We start from the raw sequence: 20,650 nt of genomic DNA, 5'->3' as shown, positions 1-20,650 counted from the left end.
AGAAGAAATAAAGTGAGAAAAAAGCGAATTATTTTTAAAAAGAAAGAAATTTTCACCATGTTGGCCAGGCCGGACTCGAACTCCTGACCTCAGGTGATCCACCTGCCTCAGCCTCCCAAAGTGCTGGGATTACAGGTGTGAGCCACCATACCTGGCCTCATAGTTTAATTCCTTGATCAATAAAGACAGGGAACATCTAACTGGTAGCCTTGGGTCAGATCTAATAAGCTATTGCCCAGGGGTAATGGACTGAGATGAAAGTGGTAGGTATAGTCCACTCTTACAGGATCTGTGGTCCAGGTAGGTGCAGAAGTTTGTCTAATGAAAGTAGCAAGCCTATTTATTCTCAGTGGTTGTGGGAGGATTTAAGGGCACTGATAAATAATACCCCAATTTCTTGTTCTAGTTCTCAACCAACTGAGAAATAAAGTAAAAGAATAAGGTAATAAGAGGCCAGGCACAGTGGAGGTTGCAATGAGCCAGGATCACGCCATTGCACTCCAGCCTGGGCAACAGAGCAAGACTTGTCTCAAAAAAAAAAAAAAAAAAGAATAAGGTAATAAGAGATCAAAACCACAATGTTACTGATAAAATTCATATTGACGAATGTGGCTATATCATTTAGCAAATGGGTCGCTTGATGCTGAATACCAGAATTAGGGAGACTAACCCAACCACTCACAGATGGTATACAAAAATTACAGCTTCCCCCTTGGTTTATGTAGAGGAATCAATATTGACCCTGAGTTGATTATTGTTAAAGTGGGTAATGGGTACGTGAATCTTTATACCATTGTCTCTTCTATTTAAGTACTCTGCATTTAATAACTTTTGGGAGTAAATCCAATCGTGCACTTATATCTTCCCCCAATGCTCTGAGAGAGAGATATCAGAAACATTCTTTTCTTTCTGCAAAGTGTAGAAATTTGCAATGATGCCACTTCAGTCATTAGGCCTTGTTGAAGGGATTTTTAATTCCCATCCAGCCTGCTCAAATTTTCCTATACAGTTCAACACACTGATTGAGCCCCAAGTTCTGGCATCCCAGTGTACCCCGGTGGTATGCCTGTTGTGTTGTAGCTTCCAAGACTATAGCGCTCTGATGCGTTGGGATGGCAGTAGGCAGCATTTTTCAGTCCTGTTACCTATGTAGCTGCTACCACTGCATCCTGTTAAATAATGTCTTCAACCCAAGAAACCTGCTTCCTAGAGAAATTTCTCTCTATCTCTGCATTTGTTCCCACTAGAGAATGACCATCACCAGATTCCTGAACTGAAAATGCTGTTGACACTTTGGAAACTCGGACCCCTATTAATAGGGTGACCAACTATCCTGGTTTACCTTAAATGCGGGATTTTCAATGCTAAAACCAGAAAAACCAGGATGGTTGGTCATCCACCTCAGGCCTAATAAATACCAGTCAATAATTCAGCCATGGGCTTCCTTAAGATACTGTCTTTTCTTGACTGTTGAATAGTCTAAGACTTGAGTAGCAGCTCTTTCTGCTACTGGACACTTGTTTTACTACCCTATTTCTCTAGATTTTATTTCATGGCTAGTAATTAAGACATAAAATCAATGGGTTCTGGTTATGCCAAAGCCCTCACTCTTCGAAAGTGCCCATCCAGAGTTGGATAATCCCACACAGAAGGTGTTCTCTCAACAGACCAGCATCCAACCTAAACCTAGACCCAATGCATCATTTTTCTTCCTAGTCCCACATTAATACTTCTTATCTCTGCTGTGCTTAGGTCCCTGATTTATAAATATTTCAGACATATTTTCTCAGGACACAGGGAGTACTTAAACCTCCACATAGCAGAGATATGACATACAATAAGCTGTTATCTGGAAACTCCTAGTGATGCATTTAGTACTTTACAATAATCTTTCTGGTCTTCCCCTCAACCCCATTAAGTGTTTCTGTAACTAGCTTGTGTATCTGTCCCCATCTTTAAGGAAGACGTCCCTATTTGCTCATGCTATGATTTCCCTCATGCTCTCCCTCCCTCCCTCCCTTTCTCTGTCTCTCTCTCCACCCCAATTTTGAGATGCTGCACCTTAATAGTTTTCTATACCTAGATCCTTTTTGAAGGAGTAATTTCAGCCAGCACTGAAATCTACACTTTTTTTATCTTGTTAGATTTACTTAGGACCTAATGACTGTTTCTGAGCTAATAATAATTCCATCAGCTTATATTTTCTGATACTCTCTTTAAGAGCAATTACATCTAGTTGCATCTCCTTTTCCTTTTTTATTCATGTATCTTAGTCTTCTCAAGATATAATGAGAGTAGCACTTGAGCCTGAGATAAGCCATAAGAATTCCAGGATAGTCTCTCCATAGTTCCCTTTCTTGGATAAAGTCATTTCAAAACATCTTAGTGGGTCAGATTTGGAGCAGCCTACTTACAATGGTGAATACCACAACTGATAAATAATTGTTCTGCATCCTGCCCACATCTAAAAGATTCAGGGTGTCTTTTACAGATACAGGACTCTCCTTTCTCTTTGTTTCTCTTCTCTCTCTTCTCCTTGATTGAAGCATTACTTCAGCTGTCCCTGCTTACTAAGGCACTGCAGCTCACCAGCATCTTCATAGCCCTCACGTGGCTCATGCACATATCCTAGCTCTGATACCTTTGTAGTTCAAGAATAATCTACAGCACATTACACCCAAAGCTCTCACTTTTGCTATAATTGTGCCTTTACAGAGCCATCCTCAAACCCTGCCCACAGTGGCATCTGGCTAAGGCCTACCCTTTTGAATATTAAGGACACCCACATGCACCTTGACAGAGACATTTTGGCTGAAGGCAGACAAGACCCATCTACTGCTCCCCTAAGTTCAGCCCAGAGCCTGGCTCATATTAAAAACAGATCCTCACCTGTGGATAAAGTTCCAAGACTTGTGAGGTCCCACCAAGGTGAAAGTCCCACCTGAGGTCAGGCATGGTGACTCATACCTGTAATCCCAGCACTTTGGGAGGCCGAGGAGGGTGGATCACTTGAGGTCAGGAGTTCGAGACCAACCTGACCAATATGGTGAAACCCTGTCTCTATTAAAAATACAAAAATTAGTCAGGCGTGATGGCACACACCTGTAGTCCCAGCTACTTGGGAGGCTGAGGCAGGAGAATTGCTTGAACCCAGGAGGTGGAGGTTGCAGTGAGCCAAGATCGTGCCACTGCCCTCCAGCCTGGGCGACAGAGCCAGACTCCATCACAAAAAAAAAAAAAAAAGTTCCCCCCTGGCCAGCAATGAAAACCTGAAACTTCCTGCCCAGCTACAACTGATAAAAACCAATTACATCCATTAAAAGAGCCTTCTGGCTTACTAAAAGCTTCCACAAAACCACTGCAATCACAAATGTATGCTTGCTCAAGTCCAAACCCAAAACTGACTTCACCAAAAGCCTCTTAACGTATTAGCTGGGTCTCCAAATTTCACTCCCTGTTTATTTTTTAAGGCTCCTGGTCCAGTGAATGAGATGTTGAAGTTGTGTGGATCCTCAATAAACGGCACATCTTTCCCTCTCCTGAGTTCAACACCAGTTAAAAGGTAGAAGCCAATAATCATTTCTATGACTGACAAAGTTAATACTAGAAAGAGGGTTTATGTCACTGGATAAGATAACTATCTAATAGTGAATCCCAGAAATAAAGAGAGGTTTGCCTACACGGCTGTAGATCATACTGGAAAACTGAGGTCTACCAATGGGGCAAGCCCCTTTAGAATGTCCTTCGAAGTGCATGCTTTCGAGGTCAACCTGGATCCCAAAGAGACAGTTGGGAAAGCTGAAGCTTGTTCTTCCCAAATGTATCAGTTAGCTAAGTCATTGACTTCTCTTCTGGAGAGGGAGGCTAGCATTGTTACTCTAAAGAGCTCCCTCCACATGAAATGAACAATTGAGAGAAGAAAAGCACTTTTCTCCAGTTGTAGTCAAAATTAACCATCCTAATGGATAAAGAAAATGTGGGATATATTCAGCCCTTATAAAGAAGGAAATCCTTTCATTTGTGACAATATGGAGAAACCTGGAAAACATCATGTGAAGTAAAACCAGCCAGAAAGACAAATACTGCATGATTTCAGAAATATGTAGAACCTTTAAAAAGTCAAACTTATGGAAGCAGAGAGTAGAATAGAAGTTACCAGTGGCTGGGGCTGGGAGTTGGGGCGATGGGCGAGTAGAGATATTGGGGAGACACTGATCAAAAGGCACAAAAGTTTCCTCCAGTTAAACAGGAAGAATCAGCTCAGAAGATTTATTGTACAATATGATGGCCATAGTTAGTGACAACATATTATACATTTGAAAATTGCTAAGAGAGTAGATTATGCTTTCTCACCACAGAAAAAATGTAAGTACTTGAGTTAATTGATATATTAATTAGCTCAATTTAACCATTCTACAGTATATTCATGTATCAAAACATGTTGTACACTAAAAAATCTATACAATTTATATTAGTCAACTTAAAAATTAATTTTTTAAAAAGATTAATTATCCTAGATAACAGCAGGACATCTTTTTTCCATTTCTGCATGTGGCATGAGAAATGTGAAATGACCAGATTCCAATTTCCAATATAATGGGATCATTATTACAGACCCCTAGTGAAACTATCTCTCACCTTGCTTTGGTTTTGTTGTTTTGTTTTGTTTTGTTTTGTTTCTGTTTTTGTTTCACTTTGAACCCTAAGGTGCTAAATACTTTGGTAGTAAAAGAACCTTGGTTAGAGAAAGACAGCATTTTGAGAATGATTATTGAAGTATAATTATGAGTGGTGATGCTCCCATCTCCAACTCTTAATCCCTGGGCCTTTTTATTCTGACTTGGAGACATGAATATATGAATCTGGCAGAGAGCATAAATCATCAACAGCAAGACAAGATGCCTAACTCACAAGAAATTGTCCCCCAGCTGGAGTCAAAGCTGAACAGTCATTTCTCTGTAATGCCAGCAACTTCTGTCTGATGGGGTCTATATTAGCTTCCTAGGGCTGCCATAAGAAAGTGCCACAAAATTAGTGACTTAAAACAACAGAAACATATTCATTTGTTATATCATGGTTCTAGAAGCTAGAAGCCCAAGGTCTCAGCAAGGCACTCTCTCCAAAGGCTTGGGAGAGAATTATTCTTTACCTCTGATAGCTCCCAGCAATCCTTGTCATTCCTTGGCATGTAACTGCACCACTTCAATCTCTGTCCTCATCTTCACAGGTCCTTCTTTCCTCTGTATCTGAGAGTTTTCAAATCTTTCTCTCTTTATAGAGACACCAATCATTGAGTTTAGGTGTCTGTAATCCAGTCTGACCTTATCTTAATTTGATTACACCTGCAAAGACCCTATTTTTAAATAAGGTCCTCTTCAAAGGTACCAGGGTTAGGACTTCAACATATCTTTTTGCAGAACACAATTCAACCCACTGTAGGTCCCATAATGAAATCAATGAATGGCATGGACATTGGTTCTTTGTCTTCTTTTTCTATGAAAAATTTCTTGACAGAGCTGTGATACATTAATTACAACAATGGGCCCTGGCTGAGTGCAGCGGCTCACACCTGTAATCCCAGCACTTTGGGAGGCTGAGGTGGGTGGATCACAAGATCAGGAGATCGAGACCATCCTGGCTAACATGGTGAAACCCCGTCTCTACTAAAAATAAAAAAAAAATTAGCTGGGCGTGGTGGTGGGCACCTGTAGTCCCAGCTGCTCAGGAGGCTGAGGCAGGAGAATGGCGTGAACCCGGGAGGCGGAGCTTGCAGTGAGCAGAGCTTGCACCACTGCACTCCATCCTGGGCAACAGAGTGAGACTCAGTCTCAAAAAATAAAATAAAATAAAATAAAAGATCCTATGCTTCCCCTGCCTCCCCTGTATCCATACTCTTTGAAATGTGACTTTTCAATCCTTCCATCAAGAAAGTCTATTTCCTCACACACTGAATCTAGACTGGTCTTATGGTTTGCTTTGGCCAATAGAATGCAGCAGAAGTGTCATCATGCTAGTTCTAAATGTAAGCTTCAAACTTCTGGTCTCTCTTTTGGAGCCCTGACCCTGCCATGTAAATAAGGTCAGGGTAGCTTGATACTTGATAAGACACATGTCCCAGTCTCCCATGTCACCCAGCCATCAGCCAGCCAACCACCAGACATGTGAATGAGGTCATCCTAGACCAGTCAACCTGCAGCTGATCAACCTGGTGACCCACAGATTCATGAGCAATAATATATGGTTACTGTTTTAAGCCACTATGTTTTGGGATGGTTTATTATGCAGCATTAAATAACTGATAACAGGATATAAAAGTATACATGATTCCATGACAATACATAAGACTTTCAGTAAGTTCACAGATGTCAGTGCTGGCAGGAGTGTGACAAAGGGAGAAGAAACACCCAAATTCAGAAAAAGTGTCTATTCCAATGAGGACAAATGTCTGTCACCTATGTAATGAAACATGTCTAAAAACAATCTAGCTGGTACCATTAGCTGGCTGATCCCATTAAATTATGGTCTCATAATATGGATTAAGAGTTTGTCACTGTTAATTGGCAATTTGCGTATTTGGCTGTGTCAGTATCCAAATAAGACACAGCCAAGAGAATTCTATTATGAGCCAAAACCTAGTTAACATCCCTAATCTCACTGCCAGTTTATTCATTAATCCATTGGGCAAAAACTGGGAAGGTTAGGGAAGAAGACTTGATTGATGTATCAGATGCGTCCTTTGGTCCCAACCCACATTTTGGCTTATCTTTTTCTCCAGCTAGTTGATCAGGAAGCAGGATGGCAACTAACTTCCTGTAGAGGGAATCTGTCAGCAGTTGGACTCAGCTTCACCTTTTGCCTAGGGCACACTACTGCATACACAACCTCAAAATGTGAGGCAGCTAACACCCCAGAGGTAACCCTTGACTAAGGAGGGGTAAGGCCAGGAGATACACAAATGCAGGCCAGGCATGGTGGCTGTGCCTATAATCCCAGGACTTTGGGAGGCAGAGGTAGGAGGATCACTTAAGTCTGGTAATTCAAAATTACAGTGAGCTATGGTCACTGCACTCCAGCCTAGGCGACAGAGCAGGAGGACTTTGTCTAAATAAATAAATAAATAAATAAATAAATAAATAAATAAATGGAACATCTTACACTTATTCTCAGAAGATCCAACAGATAGAGCTCAGTTGCTCACAAAAGTGATTAACTCCAATATATGCCTTGCATTAGCTCTTCGCAGTCTGACAAAATCACCAGACACCACCCAGAAATCAGTGTAAACCTGTCCCCAGGATATGTGTTATTCCAGGCAGTATGGAAGTTGGGCTCCCCTTCCCTCTGGCCATTTCTATCTGGTGGCTGTGTCCCATGCAGAGCTGTCTGCACATCAGGCTTGAGTCTTCTCTTCTGTCAACAGGGCCTGGCTGGAAATTGAGAGAGGGTGGCATGAGCTCTCATTCATTTTAGTGGCTGCATAATATTCCATTATAAGGAATATTTAATCACATTTTATGAACTAATTCATGGTATTTTTGTTGCTACAACAAAACTGCTATGAATACCCCTCAAGTAGCCCCTCCGTCACCTCAAAAAACGTATATAATCCAGTGGAAGAAATTGACGTTAAGCTAGTAATTATGAAAATAGTGACTTAATTATAATTGTGATCTATGCTATGAAAGAAAAGTACTAAATGCTGTGACAGTACGTTATACATAGACCTAACCTCAAGGACTTGAGGGTGAGTCATAAAATCTACCCTAAGGAAACGACATTCGAAAGACAAGTATAAGTTAATAAGGTCAGTGGGTAGGAGGGAGGTGCAGATGAGGCAGAAGGAGCCAGCATGTGTGAAGGTGTCAGTTGGAATGTGCATCAGCAGGGCAGTACACATACAAGTGCACACAGGCAAGAAAGATTAGCCCTTTGGGGAGTTGTCAGCGGTGCAGCACGTATACAAGTGCACACAGACGAGAAAGGTTAGCCCCTCGGGGAGTTGTCAGCAGTGTACCACATATAAAAGTGCACACAGGCAGGAAAAGTTAGCCCTTTGGGGAGTTGCCAGCAGTCCTGCCTGCCTGATTTTTAGAATGAGGTGGAGAAAGGTTGATGCAACTGTGAAGTACACAATAGGGGGCCACTGGAGGATTTTAAGGAAGGATTTCCTAAATCTCACTCTGGAGGGGAAGCTGGAGACAGAAAAGGCTTAACATAGGAAAACCAGGCAGGGGACAGAACTAGCTGTGTGGCCTTAGACAAATCACGTAGCCTCTCTGAGCTCCAGTTGCCTCATCTGAAAACAGGGGTAATAATTCCTACCTTAGAGAGTGCTGTTACGATTATTGAGATAAAGTATTACAAATGTTAAATGTTTAGTAAACGTTAATATTTATTATTTTTCTACATTCCTCGTTCTCCCTTACTTTTCACATCTACTTTGACACAAAATTCTGCTCATCCTTCCTCCTAAACACCCCTCAGATCTGTTTTCTTTTCCGTAACATCCTTCTTTATTTAACTCTCATAAATTCTAACTTGGTTGCCTAGTTGGGTTTCTGCCTGCAGTCTATCCCTCCTCTAATTACGACTTGGCTACCAAAGTAATTAAACAGAAACCAGAATAGTTCAGCTGCCTGTTGAAAATTCTCCTGATTCTTCATCTGTTTAAGGACTATGACCAAAGCCCTAAATATGGGTATAAGATTCTTAATGATCTTCCCCCATATCTATATGTCATTCCTCTTCCTCACCATCCTCCCAGCCCACCTCTATAGTGTTCCCTATTTCCCAGATGCTTTGGATTGCATGGAGATCCCTTGACACCCCAGGCTCTCTCACACACCTCACATCCTTACTCACACCTTTGCTCCTGCCCCAGATACTTCCCCTCATGTGTGCCTCACAAACAAAATCCCTGTTCATGCTTTGAGACCCTGTTTCAATGTTACCTCTTCCTCCTCACACGTTCACAACCTCCTCAAATTGCATATTCAGACCTTCGCTGGGCCTCCAAAGCATTGTGCATATCCTTGTTCTTCAGTCCTTATCACATTTATTGTAATTATTTTATGTATATTAATTTTCACCTCCGACACCATGAGCTTCTAAAAATAGTGACCTTGCTTAATCACCCTTGTATCCTCAGCACCTAACTCAAATTCTATCATATATTGGATGTACACTTGCTGAAAAAAAAAACAAAAAACATATGAATGAATCCAACATAAAAAGTAAGAGTGTATTTGGAACTAGTTGGTCTGTGATATCAGGACTTGGCCTCTAGGTGGCTGTGCTTAGGGGATCTAAGCCACCAAGCCTGGTTCTCCAGGGAATCTGGTCAGAGGGGCAACTAATTTCCTCTCTCTCTGACGTCTCACCTGCTTGCACCTGGGCCCCTTCTTGGGACCTAAGCCAGCTGCCCCCTCCACATGTGAGGTTGCAGTGCCATCTACTGGTATCTAGAAGACCTGCAGGTCAGACCGAAGGAGGAAGAGGAAGGAAGAATTAAGGACCACTGTGGTTTAACCCGGCCATGAAATCTCAGCTACCAGATCCCACATTGGGCAGTTTGTCCCACCTATGTGAGCCCATACTTGCTGGGGAAAGCACCTCATTTATACTTCCCGTTGACTGAACACCCTCAGTCGTCTCAGTGTCCAGAGCCCTTTCTTTAACCCTCTGAGAGCCAGGGCCCCCACCCTCAGTTTTGTCAGGAGTTGGTCACCCTAACTCAGTGACACAAACGTCCTCCTTGGCCTTCTCAGTAATAGAGTCTGTCACTCAGGAACCACTGATCAGGACCCTCTCCTTCAGGCTTTAGTGACCAGATGCCTCCACCCAGGCCCTTAGCAAGTAGGGCCCTTGACTCAGACCCCTCAGTGATCAGGTACTTTTCCACAGGTCCCCAATGACCAGAGCATCTTGTTTAGGCTCCTCGGGGACCAAAGCTCACCCTCACCCCAGTCAGTAACTAGGGACCTTCTCTGAGACACCTCAACAAAGGTGCCCCAGCTCAGCCCCCTCAGTGACCAGGGGTCTCCTTCACAGGCCTCCCAGGGACCCTCGCTCAGTCCCCTCGTAACCAGGGTCCTCACTGAGCCCATCAATGATCGGGGTCCTCACTCTGCTTCTCCGTGAGCTAAGGACATGTTTCTCTAGTTTTCATTCAAGTTTCATTGACAGGAATCCTCCCTCAGACCCCTCATCAGGGACGGATTCTTCAATAAGCTGATAAGAAAGAGCTATGACATTACGAAAGCAGAAACCACAAAACAGGAAAAAAAGTTCTTTAAGAATTCAGGATTTGCAGCTGGGCACGGTGGCTCACCCTTGTAATCCCAGCACTTTGGGAGGCTGAGGCGGGCAGATCACAAGGTCAGGAGATCATGACCATCCTGGCTAACATGGTGAAACCCCATCTCTACTAAAAATACAAAATATTAGCCAGGCATGGTGGCACGCGCTTGTGGTCCCAGCTACTCGGGAGGCTGAGGCAGGAGAAAGGTGTGAACCCGGGAGGCAGAGGTTACAGTGAGCCAGGATCATGCCACTGCACTCCAGCCTGGGCGACAGAGCGAGACTTCGTCTCAAAAAAAAAAAAAAGAATTCAGTATTTGCAAAAGACCATCAATATGACCATCGTAGGATACATTTTATTAACTGTCTTTGTACTTATTTTATGGCTTATACCATTTTGTTTTGAATAACATGTAGAAACCAAGCATAATCTTTAATGTGCTTAGACCTTTAACAGTCTTGATCAGCCTCATTCCTCAGGGACCCTGACCTAAGAGCTAAGAGCTGCATGACCAAAGGTCTTTAATTAAGGTCTAGTGAGCATAACAAGAACTGGGCAGGTTCCCTCAGGCCACGCAACTGTCTTCTGCTTCCCTCTGCTCCCCTGAGAAGCTGTTGGAGCCTCTCATCTCCAAGGCTCTGCCTTCTGCTCCATCCCTATGCCCTTTGTCCAGAGAGGGGCCACAGCTGCGCCCGGGTCTCATGAGGAGATGTGGGCCCTACTGGGCTAATTGATGCAATCCCAGGGTTGTTCCCCAAAAGGCCGGCTTTGACCACCCCAGCCCCAGCCCACATTCATTGGGGTGATTAGCAATAACCCTCCAAAATGTTTCTGCCACGCAGTAATCCACATGAACAGTGTAACATAAACAAACCAGCTTCCACTTTTACTCCACATCCTCTGGGAACTTAGTACAGGGTCTAAGGTAAATACAAATTACAGGAAAACTTGGTGGGCCAGATATAGGAAACTGTGATTCACCATCCCTATTCCTGTTCCCCCCATTCCCAGAGCCATTTTTTCCTCTTTGTTTTGACTCATGCTGGGCTCCCTGCACTTGATGGAGCTGCCCATGGAGTTCCTTTAAACATTAACCACTATTCCTGTTTACCAACTGCCCCTAAGGCCTGTTTTTCCCTCTACAAACAGAACCTTCAGCATTAAGGCCTTTTTTCAGAAAAAAAAACAAAACTCTCCCATTTATCAAAAGTATAACAAGTCAGCCATTCAGTCGATGCGTTCATTCATTCATTCATTCATTCACTCTTACCACACAACTTTATTGACCTCCGCTGTGTATTGAGCCTTATGCAAAGTGTTGGGGAAACAACAGTGTATAAAATAGAATTCATCACTTTGTGAGGCCAGGGTGGGTAGCTCACGGGGTCAGCAGTTCAAGACCAGCCTGGCCAACATGGTGAAACCCCGTCTCTACTAAAAATGCAAAAAGTTGGCCAGGCGTGGTGGTGAACGCCTGTAACCCCAGCTACTTGGGAGGATGAGGCAGAGAATTGCTTGAACCCAGGAAGCAGAGGTTGCAGTGAGCCGAGATCATGCCACTGCACTCAAGCTTGGGCGACAGAGTGAGACTCTGTCTAAAAAAAATAGAATTCATGTCCTTGTGAAACTCACCTCCAATTAGGAGACACAGCTGTTAGACAAACTGTATGATTATTTATTTAATAGAAAATATGATACATAGCCAGATGCGGTGGCTCATGCCTATAATCCCAGCACTTTGGGAGGCCGAGGCGGATGGATCACCTGAAGTCAGGAGTTTGAGACCAGCCTGACCAACAAGGTGAAACCCCATCTCTACTAAAAATACAAAAAAAAAAAAAAAATTAGCTAGGCATGGTGGCATGTGCCTATAGTCCCAGTTACTCAGGAGACTTAAGACAGGAGAGTTGCTTGAATCCCGGAGGCGGAGGTTGCGGTGAGCCAAGATTGTGCCACTACACTCCACTGTAGCCTGGGCTATGGAACAAGACTGTGTCAAAAAAGAGAGAGAGAGAGAGAGAGAGAAAAGAAGAAAGAAAATGTGATATATACTACAAAGGAGATGGACTTATTATTTGTCTAGGCCTGCACTACATGCTCTGGGTGCTATAAAATAAGTGGATAAGGCATAAATCTACTGTCAAATATTCAAAATCGACGTGGAGAGCCAACCCAGAGCTCCTGCTAGGGAAGGGAGAGTTAAGAGAAACCTCTCAGTCTCCAGTTCTTGAGACTATCTCAAAGACTCTTAAGGACTGGAAAAGACAAAAGTGTTGAGTAAAGACGTCCAGAAAACAGGGCCAAGGTGTCAGGGTTGACATATTGGACTAGCACAAACAGTTCAAACAAGAAGGCAAACTGTGTTTAGAAAATGTTGCAGAGTGCTGCTGGTGGGCTGGCCAGAGATTAGAAGACAGGAAAGGCAGAATTTCTTAGAGTCAGAGCAAGGGGCATACAAGCTTCACGGCAAAGTGGGCTTGTTCCCTCATTTGTTTAATCATTGATTAATGTCATTTGTTTAACCTCTTGATTAATGTCAGGCACTGTGCTGGACACTAAAGAGACAGTAATTAACAGAAAAGTTTATTTGTGAAAACAGACATAGGCAGGGCACAGTGGCTCACGCCTGTAATCCCAGCACTTTGGGAGGCTGAGGCAGGCGGATCATGAGGTCAGGAGATTGAGACCATCCTGGTTAACACGGTGAAACCCCGTCTCTACTAAAAATTACAAAAAAAAAAAAAATTAGCCGGGTGTGGTGGCAGGTGCCTATAGTCCCAGCTACTTGGGAGGCTGAGGCAGGAGAATGGCGTGAACCCGGGAGACGGAGCTTGCAGTGAGCCGAGATTGCGCCACTGCACTCCAGCCTGGGCAACAGAGCAAGACCCCATCTCAAAAAAAAAAAAAAAAAACAGACGTGTAAACAGATACACAATAAGCCCCAATAACTGCAATTAAAAATAGATGCATGAGGCTTAACAGTGACACACTACTAAGTTACCCCTATAATAATGTCCCCCTCACTGGGGAGAAGAGGGAGTGGCACCACAACCAGCTCTCAGGAATTGCTTCTCCAAAACCTGTGCTACACATGCACCCAGCAGCGGTGGGAAGATTGCTAACACACCAATTGTCATGTCATTTTCAAGTCATTGTATTGCATTGAAATGTAATAGTTATTTTTGCCATTGGCTTTGATTTCCTGCCAAAATTCTTCCAGGGTTTCGATAAAATTGGGTTTAACCTTTGAGAGTGTGTATGAATATGGATGTCATCCATTGTGTGTGGGTGGTGGAGAAAAGATTGAGAATGGCCGCCATGCACGGCTGAGGATGAGTCACAATCTTTAGACCAGAAAGGGAGCTGAGTGGGAGGCCTGGCAGGAGAAAGTTGCAAGAGTGAATCGGGGCTTTTGGCCCTGAGGCAATAACGACGTCAAGACATCTCTCCAATGTGGCCTCCCAGTGAGATGTCCTGATCTAGCCAGGCCTGGAACCTAGTGGAGAGGCACCAGAAAGCCCAGTGCCAGGGTCTCCTTATTGTGTGATCCGAATCCTGTGCTTTGGAAATTTGACGTAGGTGAGCTATTTATATCTTATGTTTTCTCTTCCTCTGTTCTTCAGAAAAACTTTCATAAAATGCCATCTATATCAGTACTTTCTTCATTAACTATGTATTGCTTGTTTAATTTTTTAAAGCTATAGATTCACAGTAATACAGTATAAAGAAAAGACCCTAAAATGAAAATGCCAGTTCAAACTGTTCAGAGGAATCAAAGTTTTGTTCACATTCCTGGGAAAGCTGTTAAAAAGGAACAGCCCAACTCCAATTAGAGGTTGGGGACAAGGCTGGGCAAGCAGTTAGTTTTGAAGTCAGAAAACTCTCAGACTGCTGGGGAAAGAGGTGGGGATAGGGATGGGAAGCTCAAGGCCCTTGCCCTGCTCCCCACTGCTGCAGAATCCTCCTTCCAGAACTCCCCTCTGCCAGACTTCCCTAAGTTCCACAGTGGTATGCTTCTATGAGTAAAGCTGCTTCCATTACTGAGAGATTATGGTGGCCCAGGAGACACTTAGAATCCAGTTCTAGGCCTCAGAAGCTCTGTAAAGTCAGGGAACACAGGAGAGGTCAGTAGGCAGGGGAGGCCCCACTAATGTGAGCATCTCTAGCCTCCGTCTCTTTAAAGTCTGTCTTCAAGAACAAGCCTACACTCTATCTCCCCTGCAAAATTCTCCCTGACTCTTTGGCCACCACTGACCTCTCCTTCCTGGAGTTCTTTAATTATGAAGATTAAGCACCATTTTATGTCTTTCTTCTTTTGGAAAATCATCTGATCATGTATTTTTCCTGCTATTCACTGCCTCAGTGTATTCTTTTGAAGTCAGTTTATGGGAGTTCTTGATGCAGCTGACTGCAAATATTTCCCTAGTTTGCCTTTTTTATTTTGCTTAACTTTTATTTTTTGACGTGCTAAAGTTTAAAATACTTCCATAGCCAAGTCAGTTAATCTTTTCCTTTGTGATCACTTCTACTGCTTCTAAGATGGAAACATTACTTCCTTCCAGAGATTTGATAAATATTTTGGTGTTTCTGGGAATTTTTTTTTTAAAGCTCTTTAGTTCATCTGGAAAGTACTTGGTATACAATGTGAGAAGAGGATCTAGGCTGATCTGATGGTAACCAGTTTTCCCAGAACTTTATATTGAATAAATTTCTTGGCCGGGTGCGGTGGTTCACACCTCTAATCCCAGCACTTTGGGAGTCTGAAGTGGACAGATCACCTGAGGTCAGGAATTCAAGATGAGCCTGGCCAACATGGTGAAACCCAGTCTCTACTAAAAATACAAAAAATTAGCCAGGCGTGGTGGCAAGTGCCTGTAATCCCAGCTATTTCAGAGGCTGAGGCAGGAGAATTGCTTGAACCCGGGAGGCAGAGGTTGCGGCGAGCCGAGGTCACACCATGGCACTCCAGCATGGGCAACAAGAGCGAAACTCCATTTCAAAAAAAATGTTATTCTTTTCCAATGACTTTTTTTTTTTTTTTTTTTGACAGGATCTTGCTCTGTCACCCAGGGTAGAGAGGAGTGGCACAAACACCATTCATTGCAGCCTCAGCCTCCTCGAACTGAAGTAATCCTCCCATGTAGCTGGGACCACAAGAGCACACCCCCACACCCAGCTAATATTTTTTTTTTTTTTGTAGAGATAGGGATCTCCCTGTGTTGCCCAGGCTGATCTCAAACTCGTGGACTCAAGCGATCCTCCCACCTTGGCCTCCCAAAGCATTGGGATTACAGGCGTGAGCCACTGCACCTGTCCCCCAAGGACTTTTTATTCCATTTTTATGGTATATTGAATTCATATATATCAGATCTATCTTTTTTCCAGGCAACCTATTCAGCTCCAAGAAAAGATTATTTGACACCTGACTGTGCATTGTTTATTACTGTCTGTTAACTACACTCAAAATATTTTAAAGAAAAAATCACATACTTTACTTCCAATTATTCATCCAACAACGGTTTACTGAATGTTGACTTTGGGCCAGACACTGGCTAGGTGCTGGAAATAGAGTGGAAAATAAGACATGCATGGTTTTTGCTGTTACTATACTCATAATCAAATAGCAATAATGATAGACTACAGAAAGTGTTTAGCAGCAAACGCATCTTAGAGGTGATGGGAGGGAAGTGTTGTGAAACCCACTGAAGGCTTCCATCTGACACCTGAAGGATGAGTGGCACTAATGCAAAGAGAAGGAAGCTGACAGAATCCAGGATGTGATGAGACCTAGGCCAGGCACCTCCTACTAGGACCTTGATTACAGCTTTATGAAACCAATGGAACCTGGAGGAAAAGAAGCAGTTAAAGATAAGAAAACTGATCACCCCACAAGGACTGTCCTGAGCAGAAAGGGGGAGCTCCTACTTCATGCCAGACATCATGCCAACACTTGCATATAACTCTCAGTTCATCCTCAGAATCCTCCTTGGGGTTACTTTATTTACTCCACCGTACAGTCACTGGGAGACTAAGACCAGTGTGTTTACCTTCTCCGTTTGCTGGAGTCCCAAATCATAACGTGGGCAGGATGAAGCCCTGAAGCATGAACACATCCACCTTGTCCTGTTCCCTTCCTCCCTCCTCGGGGGGAGTTTGCTATCCCTGAACCTTTGTGCTTCCGGATCTCATGTCGTGCAATCTTAGACGTAAGTCTAAAAGACAACGTTGACTCACCAGAGTCATTGGACTGGCAGGGGCCTAGGTCAGACTGTGGAATCTCCAGAGCCAACTTTGTTTTTTCAAATTATAAGTTCTCGGCACCTGGTTTCTGAGGTCACCCACTTGGCCCTCTTCCAAGTGTACTTCCCTACTTTTCTTTCCTTACTATTCTAAAGCTTTTTTTTTTTTTTTTTTTTTTTAAATTTATTTATTATTATTATACTTTAAGTTGTAGGGTACATGTGCATAACGTGCAGGTTTGTTACATATGTATACCTGTGCCATGTTGCTGTGCTGCACCCATCAACTCGTCATTTACATCAGGTATAACTCCCAATGCAATCCCTCCCCCCTCCCCCCTCCCCATGATAGGCCCCGGTGTGTGATGTTCCCCTTCCTGAGTCCGAGTGATCTCATTGTTCAGTTCCCATCTATGAGTGAGAACATGCGGTGTTTGGTTTTCTGTTCTTGTGATAGTTTGCTAAGAATGATGGATTCCAGCTGCATCCAAGTCCCTACAAAGGACTCAAACTCATCCTTTTTTATGGCTGCATAGTATTCCATGGTGTATATGTGCCACATTTTCTTAATCCAATCTGTCACTGATGGACATTTGGGTTGATTCCAAGTCTTTGCTATTGTGAATAGTGCTGCAATAAACATAAGTGTGCATGTGTCTTTATAGCAGCATAATTTATAATCCTTTGGGTATATACCCAGTAATGGGATGGCTGGGTCATATGGTACATCTAGTTCTAGATCCTTGAGGAATCGCCATACTGTTTTCCATAATGGTTGAACTAGTTTACAATCCCACCAACAGTGTAAAAGTGTTCCTATTTCTCCACATCCTCTCCAGCACCTGTTGTTTCCTGACTTTTTAATGATTGCCATTCTAACTGGTGTGAGATGGTATCTCATTGTGGTTTTGATTTGCATTTCTCTGATGGCCAGTGATGATGAGCATTTTTTCATGTGTCTGTTGGCTGTATGAATGTCTTCTTTTGAGAAATGTCTGTTCATGTCCTTTGCCCACTTTTTGATGGGGTTGTTTGTTTTTTTCTTGTAAATTTGTTTGAGTTCTTTGTAGGTTCTGGATATTAGCCCTTTGTCAGATGAGTAGATTGCAAAAATTTTCTCCCATTCTGTAGGTTGCCTGTTCACTCTGATGGTAGTGTCTTTTGCTGTGCAGAAGCTCTTTAGTTTAATGAGATCCCATTTGTCAATTTTGGCTTTTGCTGCCGTTGCTTTTGGTGTTTTAGACATGAAATCTTTGCCCATGCCTATGTCCTGAATGGTACTACCTAGGTTTTCCTCTAGGATTTTTATGGTATTAGGTCTAACATTTAAGTCTCTAATCCATCTTGAATTAATTTTCGTATAAGGAGTAAGGAAAGGGTCCAGTTTCAGCTTTCTACTTATGGCTAGCCAATTTTCCCAGCACCATTTATTAAATAGGGAATCCTTTCCCCATTTCTTGTTTCTCTCAGGTTTGTCAAAGATCAAATGGCTGTAGATGTGTGGTATTATTTCTGAGGACTCTGTTCTGTTCCATTGGTCTATATCTCTGTTTTGGTACCAGTACCATGCTGTTTTGGTTACTGTAGCCTTGTAGTATAGTTTGAAGTCAGGTAGCGTGATGCCTCCAGCTTTGTTCTTTTGACTTAGGATTGTCTTGGAGATGCGGGCTCTTTTTTGGTTCCATATGAACTTTAAAGCAGTTTTTTCCAATTCTGTGAAGAAACTCATTGGTAGCTTGATGGGGATGGCATTGAATCTATAAATTACCTTGGGCAGTATGGCCATTTTCACAATATTGATTCTTCCTATCCATGAGCATGGTATGTTCTTCCATTTGTTTGTGTCCTCTTTGATTTCACTGAGCAGTGGTTTGTAGTTCTCCTTGAAGAGGTCCTTTACATCCCTTGTAAGTTGGATTCCTAGGTATTTTATTCTCTTTGAAGCAATTGTGAATGGAAGTTCATTCCTGATTTGGCTCTCTGTTTGTCTGTTACTGGTGTATAAGAATGCTTGTGATTTTTGCACATTAATTTTGTATCCTGAGACTTTGCTGAAGTTGCTTATCAGCTTAAAGCTTTTTAATACACTTCCACTGCTGCTCTGAAATTTGCGTTGGTCCTTTATTCTGCCTTATGCTCCTCAGTCGAATTCTTTCTTCTTTCTTTCTTTCTTTCTTTCTTTCTTTCTTTCTTTCTTTCTTTCTTTTTTTAGATACAGTTACGCCTCTTGTTGCCCAGGCTGGAGTGCAATGGCGCAGTCTCAGCTCACCTCAACCTCTGCCTCCTGGGTTCAAGCGATTCTCCTGCCTCGGCCTCCTGAGTAGCTGGGATTATAGGCATGCGCTACCATGCCCGGCTAATTTTGTATTTTTAGTAGAGATGGGGCATCTCCATTTTGATCAGGCTGGTCTCAAACTCCTGACCTCACATGGTCCTCCCACCTCAGTCTCCCAAAGTGTTGGGATTACAGGCGTGAGCCACCGTGCCTGGCTGAATTCTTTCTTCTACGGAGGCAAGAATTGAGGTTGCTGCAGACGGGTACAGATTCGCTGCCAGTAACTCAGATACCTGCCACTGCTAACATATTTGGTGCTGACTGGCTCAGATATGTTCCCTCGTGGTAAGAGATCTCTATGCCTCACCTTCTTCAGCTTGGAGGCATCTGATCCGTGTGTGTGGTATTTCTCCTCCTCTCTAAAAATAAGAAGAAAAGAAAAAGAAAAAAAATTATAAGTTCTCTACCCACATTTGTAGCTCAATGAGCTCATAAATAATCATCAGGACCTGCTGGTTGTTGCAGGTATTTACAACAAAACTTCAAAAAATGCACACAAATGCACACTTGCAGGATCACCATCTTACTAGGTATCTTTTGGGACTGCATTCCAAAAGCTTCCCATTTCCATTACTGTGTTCCATGGCCAAGACCCATCCACATGACCACCACCTTTGCTTCCTCCGCACCCCTGTGCTCTAGTTGTAAATGCCAGTTGCTTCCCACCCCTCACTTCCCTGCCACACCACCGTATATATGACAGGTAGCCATTTTATACCAGCACTACTCAAGGTGTGGCCTACAGGCCAGTATCCACCTACAAGTTATTTGTTCCCATGAGAAATTAAGTTCAGAAATGGAGAGTAAGCATTTGAAATGTTTATAGCAATTTGACAGAATAATTATTTATCATTTAATCTAATAACAAAAAGTACACCTAATGCCATATGGTATCCTGAATTAGATTCTGAAACCGAAAAAGGACATTAGTGGAAAAACTGCTGAAATCTGAAGAGAGTCTGTAGTTTAGTGAATAGTACCATGCCATTGCTAATGTATTAGTTTTGATAAATGTACCACAGTTATCTAAGATAGTAACATTAGGGGAAATTGAATGAAGGGCACACAGTAACTGTCCACTCTCTGCAACTTTTCTGCAAATCTAAAATTATTGCAAAATAAAAAGTTTATTTTTACAAACTGGGTTCATATTTTGTGTCTTTTTAAATTTTTTTTCTTTTATTTTTTTTTCTTTTTGAGACAAAGTCTCCCTCTTGTCCCCCAAACTGGAGTGCAATGGTGCGATCTCGGCTCACTGCAACCTCCGCCTCCCGGGTTCAAGCGATTCTCCTGCCTCAACCTCCTGAGTAGCTGGGATTACAGGCGCCCACCACCACACCTGGCTAATTTTTGTATTTTTAGTAGAGATGGGGTTTCATCATGTTGGCCAGGCTGGTCTCAAACTCCTGACCTCAGGTTATCCGCCTGCCTCGGCCTCCCAAAGTGCTGGGATTACAGGCATGAGCCACCACGCTGGCCAAATTTTGTTTTTCTAGCAATTTAATTGCATTTTACAAAAATGTCAATCTGCAATGGATTTGAAATGCAAATTTTTAGAATAAAATTGGTCTTGTCACTATGGATAGTTTGAGAATCACTGCTTTGTACACTCTGTATCCCCCACGGGGCTTGTCACCATAATTGCTTTGAATTCTGATCACTAATACTTGTTGATGACGGCCAGACCCACAGGTGTGAGTTTTGGAATCAGTTACTGCACACTGTGGATAAAGTCACAGCCCACGGCCCTGTCAACCCTCAATACAGGGACATTTC

At 42.9% G+C, this 20,650-nt stretch overlaps 1 long non-coding RNA gene across 3 annotated transcripts in view; it reads left to right on the top strand.

The window, feature by feature from the left end:
- LOC106993347 (uncharacterized) overlaps nt 1–20,650 on the top strand; it is a 71,779-nt gene that overhangs the window by 22,801 nt on the left and 28,328 nt on the right. For 2 of the 3 annotated variants that reach the window (XR_013404055.1, XR_013404054.1), the window contains one exon: nt 15,351–16,741. The exons of the other annotated variant lie outside the window; for it this stretch is intronic. This is a non-coding gene — a long non-coding RNA (uncharacterized LOC106993347). Of the gene's footprint in view, nt 1–15,350; nt 16,742–20,650 lie in introns of those variants that run through there. 3 annotated transcript variants of the gene reach the window in all.

Source organism: Macaca mulatta, chromosome 14 (genome assembly GCF_049350105.2).
Source record: "Macaca mulatta isolate MMU2019108-1 chromosome 14, T2T-MMU8v2.0, whole genome shotgun sequence".
NCBI lineage: Eukaryota > Metazoa > Chordata > Mammalia > Primates > Cercopithecidae > Macaca > Macaca mulatta.
This window is presented reverse-complemented; position numbering and strand designations above follow the sequence as displayed.